Source organism: Fringilla coelebs, assembly GCF_963513975.1.
Source record: "Fringilla coelebs genome assembly, chromosome: 17".
Lineage (NCBI taxonomy): Eukaryota > Metazoa > Chordata > Aves > Passeriformes > Fringillidae > Fringilla > Fringilla coelebs.
The window spans coordinates 10,388,112-10,404,282 of NC_140043.1; the positions used below are offsets into that span (position 1 = coordinate 10,388,112).

Here is a 16,171-nt window from a genome sequence, read left to right on the forward strand (position 1 = left end):
CCAGAAGCTGCTCCCCACTCCTCTCCATCCACCTTAGAGAGCAACAATGTGGGCTTGGAAATGCAACCTGTAGGACAGCAGGGGAGAGCTGCTGCTCTGCCAGGATTAGCTGCCAAATTTTAAACACCCGGAATGAAGTTTATTCACCCAGAGTAATCCAGGACCTGCCTCAGTACTAGAAATATGATCCTGGAGTCTTTAACATCAGAGATCAATTCCCCACCAGCTAATGAGAGACAGGAACAGGGCAATATCAGAAAATATTTGTATTTTCCTAAAACATTCATGATTTCTAAGCAGTCTTTTCTAGCATTTCAGTTAGGCAGCATATGCTCACCTGTTGCAAAGCAGAGCATATGTTTTGTTCTAACCCATTTTGCTCATGCTTCCAATAATTTGCTTCATTCACTGTTAGCAGTCATGTCAGCATCTGCAAGGATATTTCATTGACAGGTTTCTAAATGGACAGTAAAAAATCCAAACCAAACCAAAAAACACAAGTACTCAAAGTCCCAGTCAAACAGCACATTCTTAATTGCTTTAAAGATTACTACACAATTATAAATGTACTCTGTATCCTTGAGGATTAAGCTTAAGGAGCACTGAAAATACCTGAAATTAAAAATACTTTTTTTTTAGAGTAATGTAAATTGCCTTATCTCTAAATAGATATTGCTTTCGGTTTTTTTAAATTATATTCTTCTAGCAGCTGTCTCAGCTTGAAAAGGTAAATAAAACCAACTCCTCCTTCCAGAGGCACAGTCTGTAATGTTAATTCCATATAACACAAACAGCAGAAGTCTGTGAATCCACGTAGAGATTCTCTTTCAGACTAAGAAATGCTCTTCTGTGTCGAGAAATGGAGCCCTGCAGTTGGGCATGGATATGCCACATTATCATACTGATACAAAGATTAAATTCCTCTATCATACAGTTCATGAACCATTCCTTAAAGCAGAGCAGCCATAACCACCATGCCTCCAGAGGCAGAGAAATGCCAGAGGATGTTCTGCAGCTGGGCAGTGTTCACAGTGTGCTGAGCCCAGCTTTAGGAAGGCTTGCTCAACTTCTCTCTTGTTCTTCCAAGCACCTCCTTTGCTGTTCCAAGCTTCTTTCTCTGGCAAGGATGCTATAAAAAATTCAAGTTCCCTGCCCCACAACTTTCCATTGACAGATACTCAGGATTCCTATTACTCTTCTCAGTCCTTCATACCTGGACTAGTCCTAACCTAAGTCAAAATTCTGCTGTCTCAAGAACAAGAACAGATTGCATCAGTTTGTGGATTCTGAGGACTGCAGAACCCATTTTATCTGGAATATGTTTATAATGACAAGATTTCAACATTCATCAGTACTTGGATAGTATAACTGCTAAAAATATATATATATAATTCAGCTTCTTAAGTAGTGCTGCCTAGTCTGACAAATGTCTTTACCTACGAGGTTATTTGCTAGCAATATCCTTACCACCCAGTATGTTCTATCACTTACACAGGAAGCAGATATTTTCCCAGCTTCACCAATTTGAATTCTGAGACACCAAGTGCAACTTAAGGATGGAAAAGTAATTTGATTTGCAAAAGTTCTCACTGCAATTACATTTAACTAGATGTATGCTACTGTCTATTACTTCCTACTAAGACAAAAGCACACTGACAGAGGGAATCACAGAACCATTATTAAGATCAAGTCCAACACCACCATGTTCATCTCTAAACCATGTCCTCAAAAGCCACATCCACATATTTGAACAATTCCAGAGACAGTGACACCACCACTTTCACTAGCAAGTCTCTTCCAATGCTTTACAACCCTCTGTGTGATTTTTTTTTCCTAATATCTAATCTAAACCTCCCCTAGCACAACTTGTGGTTGTTGGAGAAATCCTGCCCAGAGACAGAAGTATTGAATATTTCCACACTTGATATATGTTCCTGTCTCACAAGGATATTTCAGGGTATGCAGGGAGAAGGAATTTGTTAACAACAGTTTGGAGGTAGGAACTAAAGAAAAATGAAGTCACTATCATGTCCACCCATCCCCAGACACAAGCACTCAATGGCAATCCAGCAGCCATCCAGCTCTTTCTCTAGTTTTGTACATTACAAAGTTCTCTTTACTGGCATATTTCAGAAACTCTCACTGCTACATTAGTAAGTTAAAGGTCTCTATTTCCCTGCTGAATGTTGATAGAAGCCTTATTCTTTGAGCAAACTGCTTATGTCAAATAGAAAGCAAGCACTTTCTTCCTGTGATTAATTTCCAGTGCTATTTATCCACCCAGGCAGTGACATTGATTTCACTTGCTGAGCTAGAAAAGGCTGTACCAACAGAGAAGTGCATCTACAACAGAAATGTCTAAATCCACAGACCTTTTCTTCTGTAGGCTGTACATTAAAACAAATTATCATCACTGAAAACCAGAATTTTTTACTATGTGAAACCATTTAAAATAGTACACAAAAAAATCTACTACTTCAATAATGGTATTCCAAGTTTACCTAGGAGATCATCCTGCAATACCAAGTGTACAGAACTTCACAACAAACAGTGAATGCAGCAGAGAAGGATACAGGAATCTGCCTGAACTATCAGCATCCACATGGAGAAGTTCCAGGGAAAATGCCATTGCTTTCCTGTCCCACGTGGCCATGGCAAAATTTCTGTGGGTCAGGACATCAGGAATAAGGGAGTCCACATGACATCCACCCACAGGGCTGAGAGGATACAACAGAAGAGAAACATGGCAGGGAAGGAGGAAAAGAGAAGCCCACAGCAGAAGCTGAGGGAACATTTATTTATGACACACAAGCTGCATCCTTTGGCACCATCAAGGTAAAGGTAAATCACAATGAGGCCCAGGACACTGAAGCACTAAGGCAAAGAAGCCTGAGATGGGTTAAAACTTGAATGAAAACTCATCCATCAGGTATCTTTTTAAACACTCCTGCCCAAGGCTGGTCAAAGTTTCATTCAAGTCAAACGATCTGAGTGGCAATTTCCTTCTAAAACTTTTTTCCATAATTTCTGATCGGCTCCTGTTGAGAGCCAAATCCCCAAGTTTTCAGTTCCTCTTCACACCACCACCTGCTCCTTCCTTAGGGTCTATGATGAAAATTTCTGTGATTCCTGAGGGTGCTCCAGGTCTGAGCCACTGCAGACCCACCCGAGTTTATGCAGGTAATGGAGAAGAATTCACTGGGTTTTGCTGAAATTCTATTTTACTGCATCCATCTCTTTTACATTGTGTCTGTAGCAAGGCTCAAACAAGGAGTTATGATCCAGTTACTGGACTACCCCCAAGCTGCAGGAATTAAAAAGGAAATCAAGTGGTTCCCCCCTTTAAATAAGTATTTAAGCAATATTTCTGTAACATAAAACCACTCTGATGTCTACAAATCCAAAAGAGACCAAAGAGTAAACAGAGGGAAAGAAATTTTGTTGTGTGAGGAAAAACTTCTGCTCCAGTTAAAAAGAATACATACTGGAGTGATCTGAAGCTGCCTATAAATATTCAAGAACATCAAAGCCGGTCCTGTTAAATTAAAAATGCTGTCACACAGATAGGAACTAGCCTCTAGCACTGCCAGCTTCAACATGTGAGCCTCTGATCTGAGAGGCAGAGGCTCAGCTCTTCAAGAAATTTTATTCAGCATAAGAAGAGGAAAAAAAAGTGAACCAGCAGTTGAGTTTAATAAGGATATTAAATACCTTATGAGTGAGCTAAGTAGAGCTTAACTCTTTCAGGACACTTCAGCCCTTTCACTGAAAAGGACAGTAGCTTCTTCTTCCTATACAACTTCCAAGGCTGGGATGTCTCTGGGCTCCAGGAAAGTTTCCATCCAAGCCCCTGAAACAAACACTTAAGACAGACTTAGGAAGCAGAAAGTCTGTTTGTGCTGCATACCTCACACACACACGTGTGCATACATTCTGGCTGACTACTCCACTCAGGGATCTATGTTTAATACTAAAGCTGTCCAGAAAGATTTCAAATCACCTTCCCACAGTTGCCTGAAGATAACAGGAATGGTAGACAACAGGAGAGCAGACCACTTCATTTGACTTTTGTTATTTGAGGACATTCAGCTCTGGCGTGAGAAATTTACCCCAATGTGCAACTACAACTGTGTTATTTCACTGCAGAAAAAACTCTGTCAATTCCCAGTAACCAAACCCAAAAGGACTATCCCTGACAGTTCTGAATGGGAGCAGGGGGAACTTTGGCAGAGTAGCTTTCTCAAATAAAACAGTGGAAAAACAAAATACTATCGTACTTTGGAAGTTCTTTAGTATTAATTAGTCCACAATGTCTTTCCTTCAGATGCAGTTTTGGGATGTAAAAGATAGTATCTTTTAAGGAGGCAAAACACTGCTAGCAGACTGGGGATACCTTGTCTCTAAGCAAAAAGAGGTCTCCAGACCTTGGCTCCTCTTAAATACTGAACTCAGCAGCATCCCTTGGCACTGATTCAAGAGTTCATTTCTTGCTCCCAGCCCTGCTACACATCATCCAGGATATCTGCCAGCTTGGCATCCAGATCCTAAAGTGTTCATCTAATCTTTATTCTCACAGCAGGCAAGACAGCATCTGCTCTAAAAGGTTTCTAAATAAATACCAATTAGGTATGAGAAAGTATGCTGGATCTATTAAAATACAACACTGGAATGGTGACCAATACCTTTCCCTATTTTATCACACACACCTTTGGGGACTGCTTTAGGAGAAAAGCCAGTGTGCCTAAGAAAAGGGCAGCAGCTGCTACATTGCATATCCTAACCTCCAAAGCCAGCAAGGACAGGCTAAGCACAAACAGAATACACTAGTGTACACAACTGGCATGCTGTATATAGAATATTGGTGTTTTATCTATGAGACACAGGTATAATTACTGTTGCTGTTGTTATTAGTGTAAAACCGATCAAGACTCAATTATAAGAGTGCCACCATTTATCCAAACCCAAACTAGTCTATAAATCTTCAAGGGCAGTCTCTGTGAGGAAAATAAAATAAAATTTAAAAAACACGCAGCCTTTAAAAAGAGGTTTTTCTCCATGAACCACAGAATTGTGAAACTGACCCATCAGTGTAAAAAATTCGGACAGAATACCTTCTGCATTTCCAGTTCAGGCCTTCAAAAGTACATTTCTTAATGTGTCATCAAAGCAGACAGTTTAAAAGCTCAAACTTGCAGTTCCAAAGGTGAACTCAACTGCAAGTTTGGTTTGAGCCTCTTCTGCTTGGGGGAGGAGGGGCAGAGTAGAATGGATAAAGTAGAGGAGGATTTTTCACAGCCACGCTTAAAACCACTTTTTATTGTGTGTATTTTTTTAAAGCAGGCGAGCATCAAAAGCCTCAAAGTAGGAAAACAGATCTTGGCACAAACTAGGCTATTTTCTGAATTAAAAGCAATTTTTCAAACACTACAATCAGAAGTATTTGAAAGTTGCTTACCAAGCACATGCAATAAATTCACAGTAGGAGGCACATACTTGCAACATGCATGCCTGTACAGCTAATTAAACAGTTGTACTCAAACCATGACTGCAGACTCTAAAACATGGCCCTTCCTTCTTCTCAGGCCAGTCATCTCCTCACTGCTTCTTCCATTTGCTTTACTGTTGAAAATTATGCAAAATAAAAAAGAAGCTTAAGCTCAAGGAAACCAACAGAAAGCTTAAGCTGGCCATCAGCTTTAGAAAACAACTAAAATCCTCACATTAATGCACCGAGTAACATGTGTCTGGGAAGCCTAGAGAGTCTGCATATATTAAGCTGCATATTTAAGGTTGTACTTGTGTCTGGAACATAACAGGCACCTAATCAACCTTTGTAAACTGGCTCTTCATCTTAAAGCCAAGTGCAACAACAAAAGTCTCTAAGCAGCATGAAAAGGAAATTCAAAAAAATGAATGAAAGCAGTCTGCCACTGTGAAGAGGACACCCTGAGTCACCAGAGGCCTGTTTTCCTGAGCACTGCTGCTCAAGCCTAATGTAAGCACAGCTTCACCAACGGGATAAGTGCAGTCAAGTGCAAACTTTGGGAGTCTCAGTTGGGAATCTACAAGATCACACTTCCCTGGTCACCTCTGGTTTGCGCTAAGCAGTCGAGAAAAATGCAGAAAATATGATTACTTTTTTCTTAACATGAATCTTCTGCTGCTGTTTTAACAACTTCAAACCACACTTTTGTTTCTAAACAATCTTTGCTGGTCTCTGTGAGTGTGAAGGGCCCTCCTTTTAAGCCAGGAAACAAGAAATAAGGCCAAGCATTCAACTTGCATTCATTCTGTTTTTATGTGTAGGCACACGCTCTGGTTTGAACATATTTGAATACTGAAGGGCAGATGCCCAAAACAACAGACAGTATGTACCAGTTAACACTTAATGCTTCCTAAATTGAGCACTTCCAATGTAGTGAGTGTATTAGTGCAAATACCTGTCCCACCTACATAACTGGGTAGAACATACAGCAGATTATTGCATTACAGATTATTGCATCCAGACCTTATCTTTCCTTAACCAGTCCAATGCTGGCCTCCTGAAAGCATTCATACTTTGAAAAACCATTTCTGAAAGTTATTTTGGTTCAGAAGGGCCTCACTTTGCAATTCCAAAACAAGAACTAGAAGACTGTAATAAAAAAAGGGAGCCTTTTTAAACATACACTCCACCACAAGATGGTATAAACTGGAAGAAAATTACTATGTATGCTAATCAATGGTTTTATCCAACTACTCAAGACTTTCCTATAAGATCTGCTCGCAGTAGAGCTGCCTCCAAGTCTGCCACACTGAATAATGTCCTCTAGACACTTCACCTGGTGTCATTTCAGACTAAGGCAGCAGCTGTGCTGCCCAGCAAGGGCACCAGTGAGGTGCTCAGGGGGGCTGAGGGCCAGTTCCACCCATGGGGCATGGCTGGCCACAACTGCTGGTAACACCATGAAGTAGGCTGTAATTAGATATAAACCACTGCAGTCACGTAGATCCAGGCAAAACATAAATAAATATATATATATAAATGAAAAAAAATTCTCAAATGGATGCATGTTCAACAGTTTTTGAGTACTACTCCTCTCTGGGATTTTTTCCTACTTCCAACTCTGAAACAAGAAGAGCACATGGAAAAGGAAGTGGTCAGCATCCTGCCACCAAAGGCAAGATTTTTAACAGTGCAGAGCTTCAGCATCTGTGATGAAGTTTAACTAAGCATATAGACATATGCAGAAAAATTACCTGAACTCCCACAAGCTATTTTCCCCACCTGATTCCCCACCTTTACTTGGAAATAGGGAAATTGCACTGGTTGATCTGAGTATTGAGCCAGTGCTGTGAGCTTTCTGCTTTTATTTACTCACTTAACCTACTTTATTCTTCTTCCTCTAAATGGGTCACATTAGCATTTTTTGTTCTTTCCACTGTAACTTCTCCATACTTTATTATTTTTTACTGCATTTTCTTACACTGTGTCTCCCACCCTTTCTTCAAGGGACTGCCTTAGTCTTGCAACAAGGTTCTGATAGGATTCTGGTATTGCTGCAGCTCTGTGCAAAGGCCACAGACAGTTGAGCTTCCTCCAGAACCAGTAACTCATCACTGAATTTGGCACCTCATCCTCAGATCAGTCCCCTCCATGTCTTTTCACCACCATTCTAGGAGACATCTTAGATATTGCAATGCTGAAGACTTAATAAAAAATAAGCATCCTTATTTACAATATCACAGCTAGAAGCCAATGAGAACAGGCAACTCCTTGCAAAAAAGCCAGAAATAATGGGACTGAGCTGGAGCTCAGGGTGTGAGGACAGGGCTCAGTGTCAAGAGAAAACAGTACAAGAGGATAAAAACCTAAACAAAACACCTTAACAGGCTATCTTCAACTACAGTACACAACAGGATAAACCATGATCGAAACTTTTTAAAAAAAAGGACAGAGGGAGGGATAAAACTGTGAAACAGCTGGACCAATCTGTCCTGAGATCAAGCCCAAGACAACACCTCTGCTGTGAGCAAGCTGCTGTGCATTGCACCCTACAAAGGCTGTCCAGGTATAACAAGCATGCAAGTCTTTGCCTAAGTGATCTCTTGTTTTGAAAGCAAATTATGCTTCCTTTAAGGACACAATGATAAAGCCAACTTTAAGTCCACATAAATGTATTGTGCCTGATGTCCTCAGGATCATTGCTGCAAGCCACAGATTCACAGCTAGGTCTGGAAACTAACACAAACCCAATCGCAGGCGTCTTCATATTCTAAGAGGATAACTAGCAAAGAAAACATTCAATAAGACAGTGACTCAAAGCCACAAATAATTCCACTTCCTCATTTTGAAAGGCCTTCAGGCACTCAGCAAGAAGAAACTTAACCTGCATGATCACAAAAGAACAACCAAAAAACCCGAAAATACTTATTTTTGTCTTCCCCTCTCAAAGGACACAAATATTCCCTTGACTTGGCCTCCTCTGATCGTGGGTAGACATCTTCTGTATCTGCACAGTTATTTCAAGTCACTCCTTTCAACACCATTAAAAACTGCCAATGCTTCTCAGGGAAGTGTGCAATCTTTGCTAACTTTTACATTTTGAAAAAACAGAGGAAAGATTCAAAGCCATTGAAGATGGAAGGGAGGAAGGAACACACAGGCACTGTCTTGCAGTCCAGTTTGAAGCCTCCTCACCCTCTACAAGAGAAAGATGGGCAATAATTTGCTACTAGTTAGTGCCATGCAAGAAGTTGGGAAGTGTCCCACTTCTGTTTTCTTCCTGGAGCTTAAAGCACTGAGTTATGCTTGTTCTCCCCAAACTGTTACCTTTTAAGCACAGAAGACACATGCAAGTGGAGATTGTTACATCATCTACACACTGCTCCAGTTCAATGGCTACATAAAGTTCATAATTTCCCTACTGAGGCTTCCAAGCAGAAACAAACCAACCAAAACACAAACTTTCATTGCACAAGAAAAACCTCCAATAATATCCTCAAATCTCTCCTCCATGCTGCTTCTCTCCAAAATTGTATATATCAGTAATCCACCCATATTACTGTATTCAGCAGTAGCTTTAAGGCAGGAGTACAAAAAAAGCAAGACTGAGAGAAAACTGACAAGGATGAATGTGCATAATTTTAAGTTTTTGAACCATCACAGGCATTAAATTTGATCCTCTTTCCCAAGCACCTCACCTGAGCAGTCCAATCACAACCATAACTTTTTAAGAAACATGGTATTAGATGCTGCATGCTTAGCTATCAAGCTGAACAAGCAACAGGAACAGGACCTCACCAGTTGCAAGTAGATTAAGATACACAATCTCACTCTGAGCAATAAAGCCACTGCTAGTCAAATCAGTGATTTTTACTGTCCAAGCACTGTCAGTCTGTGGCCATGTAATACTCAGTTTGAGACAAGGCTACATCTGAACTTTTGCCCTGAATGGTAGGAGAAGTTTCAACCATAGGGAGTTCTCCAGTGATAATTTGTTTCAAAGCAATATATCATTTTAGAGGTTTCAACAAAGTCTGGTTTTCACAGTCACTCTCCAACCAAACATCTGCAACTTCCAATCTCTCGACCATATCAATGGCCAGTATACTGCCCCAAGAAACATGGGATATTCCTGTATGCCAGATACCACCAAAATTGTCAGACTTTCCAGCAGTTTAAGGACCAGCTGACACAGCAACATAAGGATGAGTTTGCTGAATACAAACTGTGGCCACATGAAAGAAGACATATGAACATTTCATCTCTCTGAAGAGTTATTCTGGGGAGACACTTGACCCTAATAAGATTCATTCAGAATAACTTGAGAAACAATATAATAGCACACCACTACTGGATAGGAATCTGACCAATAACCAGTTCAGGAGTGGATGTATGACCTATCAAAAGCTGAAAGTGCATTGTTTCTTAAGGTTGGGGTTTTTTTGTTCAGACTTTCAAGACCAATGAGTAATTGATGCTATTAACATAAACAAAAGTAAGCCTTTGTGTAGTCCCAAAACCACAATTCCTTTGATCCATTCTTTAATGTGTGCCTGATTTTCAAGAACTTCTAATATTTCATCTTAAAGAAAAATGCATCTTATTCTTGAAAGAGCTGTGTGCACTGACAAAGGGGCTGGGGCCAAGAAGAGCTTGCTTCACTGACTGATGTACAACTAGCTGCTGCTGAACAGGTTCTGAGTGGCAACAGCTTCATGAGCCTTTTCTAAACCTCACTGTGAACTTTAAATTATGATCCAGAATAGCAGATTCAAAATGTTCCACAAAAATACAGCCCAGCTGAAAAAAAAAAAAAAAAAAGGCAAGACAATGCTGTGAAAATCTTGATCAATTTTGGCTCTGATAAATAAACTCTCTTTCAGGATGAGACAGAGGAAGCAGGATACTGACAAGAGATATTATATGCAATCTAAAACTTCAGTAGTGAAAATACAACTGATAGCATTCAGTCTAGCTGCTCTGGAACAGTGTCTGCCAGGTTCTCTCCTCTGGAAAAAAGAGCAGCACACACAGCTCATTAAATAAAAATAAAAAAAACCCAAACCTGTCCATGGCATCCCGATGAATAAGCAAATCAATTTTTCAGTGATAAATGACTGTAAAAGATTTGCCACATCATGTGACTTTCACTGTAGTTTTTCCTATTTGGGGTGGTGTCTATTCAGGCATGAAGAGGAAGCAGACAGGTGATGTTACAAACAATAAAGCCTGCCAAAGTCTATTTAATACCCTTGTTTCAAGTTGTGCAAATCTGAGTCTTAACAGTTTATTTTTTCTCCACTTTTACTTACAGTCACCAAGAAAGTATGACCTCAGCCTATGTTCTGTTCTTAATACTAACACCCAACACAAAAGAAACCTTTGAAGTCTCCTGCTGGCCCCAAAGACACTCTTAAGTCTTAAAATGAAAAAGCACTAAAAGGTTAAAAAAAAGTCCATGTCAGTTCCAGCCCCTACTAGCACCACCTCTTCTAAATGTCATAATTATAACTTAATGGTCCATCCCTCTTTTCTTTGAAAAATTACCTTACATCAGCAATTTGGCCTCACAACTCTTCTGCTTTCAAGAGAACTTTTATAAGAAATCATCCCAGCTGAAACTCTTTTGAAATATCAAGCATTCATAAGCAGTATTCTTTACATTAAAAAAGTTATTTTGATAGTAATGTATTTGTGTTTGTAGAGCTTTAACAGTTGTTTCTATAACCTACTTGCTACCAGTTTAATTCTTGTAAGTTTCGTATGTACATTTACATGCGTATGTATGTGTACATATGCATACATATATGGAACGCAAACAAACCAATCCCACAGCTGTTAAAGAGAAATAAAGATTGCTATTGGCACTTGCTTAACAGTCAAACTTACTAAAACACCATTCAAGTAATTTTTCTCTACTTAGCCAAAGGGGGGAAAATAAAGTCAGCAATTACAAGCAACTACAAAGGAATTAGATAAGCACCTTCAAGAGTTTCAATAAGAGTAAACGATAGCTGCATTCAGTCAAAGACAAGAACCATTTCTCTGGTGAGCAAGTCAAGCACAGCTCTGCACGAAGCGTGACGCGGTGGAAGCCGGGCTCCGAGGGACCCCGAGCGCAGCAGCACCGGCTCCGGCTCCGCGGAGCGGCCAACGACGGGCACAGCCCGAGGGCTCAGCACCCCATGACTGCCGCGGCAATTCCAGTCCGGGCCCCCCCGCGGCCCGGCCGCCCCCGGAGCGGAGCAGCCCCGCACGGCTCCGGCCGCGCACCGCCGGCAGCTCCGGGACCGGCAGGGGCCGCACGGCGCGGCCCCGCCTCCGCCCGCCCGCCCGCCGGCCCCGCGCCCAGCGGAGGGGCGAGCGGAGCGGAGCGGAGCCCGCCGCGCGTGTGAGGCGGCCTCGGCTCCGCCCGCTCCCGCCGCACGGAGCCCGCGCCGCGCGCCCGGCTGTCAAAGCGGGGCGGCCCCGCGAGCCGAGGCCGGCGCTGGGCCTTTGTGCGCGGGCGCGCATCTGTCACCGCGTCCCGGGCCGCGCGGCGCACGTGGGGCGGCGGGCCCGGCCCCGCTTTGTGCCGCAGGTGCCGGGCCCGCGGAGCCATCTTGGGGCAGGCGGCGCCCCCCGGCCGCGCTCACCTGCACGATCTCGCCTTCGGCGCTCAGCGTGGCCCCCGCGCGGGAGAAGCGGCCCTGCAGCCCCGTGGTGTAGGTGGTGTAGTCGCCGCTGGGGCTGGACTCGAAGAGCACCACCTCCACGAACGCCGTCTCCTTGCCCAGCGCCGCGCCCGGCGCCGCGGCCAGCAGCACCCCGAGCAGCAGCAGAGGCGGCGGCAGCGGCGGCACGGGCAGCCCCGCGCCGGCCCCGCAGCCCCTCATCGCGCGGCGGGAGGAAGCGGCGCCCCGCCGCCGCGCATCTCTCCCGAGCGGCTCCAGCTCCGGGGCCGGGGTCCCGGGCCGGTCAGCGTCCCATGGCAGCGGCCCTCCCGCCGCGCTGCGCCCCGCTCCTCGCTGCCGCGCTCCCCTTCCCTCGCCCCGGCTCCTCTCCGCCCTGCCAAGCCGCTTCCCTTTCATCTGCTCCACGTGACGGCCACCACGGGGTTATCCCCGCCCTCCGCGCCGCGCTGACCCGCTCGGTCCCTCCCGCCGTGCACACACCGCCCGCAGCCCCGCCGGGCCCGGCGGAGCCGAGCGGTTGCCGTGGCTGCCGGCGGTCCGGCCTGGCTCGGCCCGGCCCCGCCAGGGTCTGAGAGCGAGCGGCACTCGGGACGGCCCTGCCGGGATCGGCTTTCCACGCGGCCGGGCCTGCAGGGCCGGGAGGCGAAGAGCAGCCCCGGAGACCTGTGGCAACCGCCTGGACCCGCGTCCGCCGGGGCTGCTGCCCGCCGGTGCCGGGGCTGCCGCGCTGCCCGGCCGCGGGCTGCGGGCCCGGGGTGGTAGCGGCTCGGCCGGGCCGCTTCCCGGCGCTAGCGCGGCCGCCGGCCATGCCCGGCGCGTTAGACGCGGATCCCGGGCGCGGTGGCACAGCCCCGGTGGACGCGCCCCGGCGAGCGGAGCAGTGCTCTGGCAACACGGGTACTACGGCACCCATCCTCCGCAGACACCGCTGCGCTGCCGGCCGGACGTGCCAGCTATTCGCAGGTGGCACCCGGCGGGCTCCTCGTTTGTGTCTGGGCTCCTCGGACCCCTGATCCCACCCTCCTGAATCTGAGTTAAGGGAGGCTGGGTTACCTGGGCTGTTTCGCTTGGCTGTAAGTGCGAGTCTACAAAACCTCCATCAGTGATTAGGGGAAAATGTGTTAGTAATGATTTCTGTTGCTGTCTCGCACAAGAACTGGATGTCAGCCAATTACACATTTTTCCATTAAAAGTGTGTACAGCTAAGTCATGGAACTCAATACATGGTGTTACATAGCCTAAAAATACAACTCAATGACAAGGAGGATTGAGACAAACTGATCCAAGAGCCCTTGTTGGCTATCAAACACAATGTTTGGAAACAAAGCCCAGCCCTAACTCACTGGCAGAAGAAATAATACCATAGTCTACAAATGGCCAGCTCTTTTCCTAGATATACTTTGTTACTGGAGAAGACAAGGTAGTTCTTCCTTAGCGTGACACAGTGAGCAATGTTAGCTTAAAACATGGAGGATTTCTTTAGTGGCAAAAGGTCAAGAAGGGATTGCAGGACCATAACACTGGGCTTCTACAGTAAGGCACAAAATACCTAAGACTACAGTACGGTGGGTCAAAGGCCACAAAACTATTGAATGTTTAGAAAGGGAGCTGGAAGGGACATCACTGTGGTGCACTATGCAAATTTAGATATGGTCAACAGGTACTAATTTTTTATTACAGGTATGTTTCAGTACAATTTCAGAAATGCATGGCATCTAGCGTACTAAATAGAAGCATTTTAATTCCTTAGTGCAAACTACCTCTACTTGATTTTCCTTCACCCATGAGGCAAATGGCTGATGCTTAGCCAACATATGGTCTGCTACATCACAATCAACCTAGGAACAGCTTAAACTGTCTGGAAACTACCAACAGAAAAAGATGTGAATGGGGCTCTATACAGCAAGTGGACAGATCCTACGCCTAAAATAAGAGTTGCTGAAGATCTGATCCATTCCATTTGGACACAGCAAAACTGCCATGGAGCAGCCTCACAGTCAAATACTGAGGAGTGACATGAGGCACTAGGTCTCAGGTCACCAAGTTCCCTCGACTTGGGCAGAAATCCAAGCAGGAAGTTACAGGAAGAGAATGGACTGTCTATCATTAAAGCATCGAATATTTCTAATTGGCATCCTGCCCAGTTGGCAGTATAGAGTTCACAATTCAGTTATGCCATAATACTTCAGATCTGTTTTCTTTTTTTTTTCCCAGAATGACAAACTGAGGCCCAGGGTCTGAATACAGAAGTCTCAAGCATTTATAACCACAGCTGAGGACAGTGAGAGCTGTGATTTGAGCAAAACTGAATTATGTGCAATGCCAAATGGCCTGAGAAAGCATCCTCTAGGCACTCAGTCTCTTCTTACAAGTAACAAGTGACAGAACCAGAGGAAAAAAACTCAGATTTCATCAGGGGAGGCTTAGATTGGATATTAGGGAACATTTCTGCATGGAAAGAGTTGTCAAGCATTGGAACAGGGGGCCATGGATAGAGGTGGAGTCACCATCCCCCTGGGAGATTTTAAAGATGCGTGGATGTGGCACTTGGGGACATGGTTTAGTGGCTTAGCACTGCTGGAGGAACGGTTGGACTCAATTGTCTTCTAGATCTTTTCCAACATAAACAATTCTATAATTCTATCTCAGAAGCAGGCAATCAACACTAGAGGATTCTTTGACAATAAACTTCCTACCTCTCATTTCCCTTGCAAAGAAATTGATATTTTAGAACCCTCCTCCCTCTGCTCTTGAGAGAAAACAAAGTTAGCGAAGTAGCCACATAATACATGCACAATATATACACAATCACAAAATAAATGTGATAAACATTACAGAAAAAGCCCAAAATTGTTTCCTCAGAGTAGACCAGCTGTCCATAGGAAGGATAAAAGCCTGGTTAACTCATTCACACACCCAGATCTGCCTGTCCAGGTGTTTTCAGGAACTGATAACTCGGACTACTGCCCACATTCCCTGTATGTTGCTCTGCAGAGCTTATTTCTTAAGTAAATTATATTGGACCCTCTTAATAAGCAATAGGAACAAGTGCCGTCCTTTTCCCAGTAAATTCAAGGACATGTACACGCCTGCCCTTTTTCTCTGAGACAGAATTGCACAGCAGAGAGTTTTCGGGCTGACTTAGAGCTTTGCTCGGACACACCCGAGCGCTTGCGGAGCCCTCGCTCTGAAGGAGCCGCCGCAGCTCCTGAGGCCGCGGGGAGGGGCCGGGCAGGGGCGGGTGCAGCGCGGCACGGCCACCAGCAGGTGGCCCCCGAGAGCCGCCGGCGCTGCGGGACGGGTCCGGGGCGTCTGCGGAGCCCGAGCGGGGCCGGAGGGTCCGGCAGCAGGACTGGGGTTAAAATATCGCCCACAGCCTCGAATCTGCTTCATCTTCATCTAGCACCTTCATCTAAACCTTACCATTGCATTTTGTACAACATTTTTACTATAGATGCTTTACTAATAGAGAAATCAGTGAGGCTATCAGAGACGAACCATGTCCCTCTCTGAACACCAGCTGCTACCCTGTGTCCTCTGTGGAGTCAGCAAATCAAAAATGTAGGAGGCAGGAGATGGATGATTTGTGGAAGTGATGCTTTCGTCATTATCATCAATTATTCTAAATTAAAATAACAAACTGTTGTAGCTTGTCAGCTTAATTAAAGAACAAAAAGAAAAGTTGGTGGATATTTGTGCTAAGAAAAAAATGTGGTGCAAAGTGGCTTTGCCTCTTGCTGTTTAAGGTTTGGAAACACAATTGATCCAAGTAAATCAGCATCGAAGCAATGCAAAATAATCAACTGACTAGCCACTGCAACTTTGATTATAACAATTTTTCCTGACAAAAATTTGTAGTTAATGTTTGAATAGTTAAGGTTTCCAATGTTTTAAACAACATGTAGTCTTTCAGATCTGTAAGAACATGGTGATTGGGGAATCCTTCATCTCTCTGTACACGTAATTGTCTACTGAAGGGAAAAAATAATAATGAATCAGGTCTGTAAAACTG

General features: G+C 44.4%; 1 protein-coding gene across 1 annotated transcript in view; it reads right to left on the reverse strand.

The window, feature by feature from the left end:
* ZNRF3 (zinc and ring finger 3) overlaps window positions 1–12,247 on the reverse strand; it is a 64,812-nt gene extending 52,565 nt beyond the window's left edge. The window contains exon 1 of the mRNA XM_084217020.1: window positions 12,121–12,247. The gene's annotated coding sequence lies outside the window, so the exon portion shown is untranslated. The remainder of the gene's footprint in view (window positions 1–12,120) is intronic.
* Between the last annotated feature and the right edge of the window lie 3,924 nt (window positions 12,248–16,171).